Raw genomic sequence first — 881 nt, 5'->3', positions numbered from 1 at the left:
CATTAAAAAAAAAAAAGGAAGAAACTCTTAGAAGAAAACATAGAGGGAAAGCTTAATGACATTGGATTTGGCAATGATTTCTTGGATATAATACCAAAAGAACACGCAACAAAAGTAAAAATAGGTAAACTGAATGACACCAAAAGTTTAAAATTCTATGCATCAAACGATACAATCAGCAGACTGAAAGGCAACCTACAGAATGGGAGGAAATGTTTGTAAATCATATATATTACAAGACATTAATATCTGGAATATATAAAGAACTCCTACATGTCTACAACAAAAAATAAAACAACCCATTTTAGTGTTCGTTTTGGCAGCACATACACTAAAATTGGAATGATAAAGAGAAGACTAGCATGGCTCCTGTGCAAGGCTGACATGCAAATTTGTGAAGCTTTCCATATTTTTGGCAGAACACTCTTTGACATAAATCACAGCAAGATCTTTTTTGACCAACTTCCTAGAGGAATGGGAATAAAAACAAATAGGACCTAATTAAACTTAAAAGTTTTTCCACAGCAAAGAAAACCATAAACAAAATGAAAAGACAACCCTCAGAATGGGAGAAAATATTTGAAAATGAAGCATCTGACAAAGGATTAATCTCCAAAATATACAAACAGCTCATGCAGCTCAATATCAAAAAAACCAAACAACCCAATCAACAAATGGGCAGAAGACATAAATAGACACTTCTCCAAAGAAGACACACAGATGACCAACATGAAAAGATGCTCAACATCACTAATTAATAGAGAAATGCAAATCAAAACTACAATGAGGTATCACGTCACACCAGTAAGAATGGCCACCATCAAAAAATCTACAAACAATAAATGCTGGAGAGGGTGTGGAGAAAAGGGAACTCTCATGCA

At 33.9% G+C, this 881-nt stretch overlaps 1 non-coding gene across 1 annotated transcript; it reads left to right on the top strand.

Moving 5' to 3' along the window:
• Positions 1–307: 307 nt before the first annotated feature.
• On the top strand, positions 308–414 carry LOC132487238 (U6 spliceosomal RNA). The gene has a single exon (XR_009531538.1). It is a non-coding gene; the product is annotated as a U6 spliceosomal RNA (small nuclear RNA).
• Positions 415–881: the final 467 nt, after the last annotated feature.

This window comes from Mesoplodon densirostris, chromosome 3, assembly GCF_025265405.1.
Source record: "Mesoplodon densirostris isolate mMesDen1 chromosome 3, mMesDen1 primary haplotype, whole genome shotgun sequence".
NCBI classification, from domain to species: domain Eukaryota; kingdom Metazoa; phylum Chordata; class Mammalia; order Artiodactyla; family Ziphiidae; genus Mesoplodon; species Mesoplodon densirostris.
This window is presented reverse-complemented; position numbering and strand designations above follow the sequence as displayed.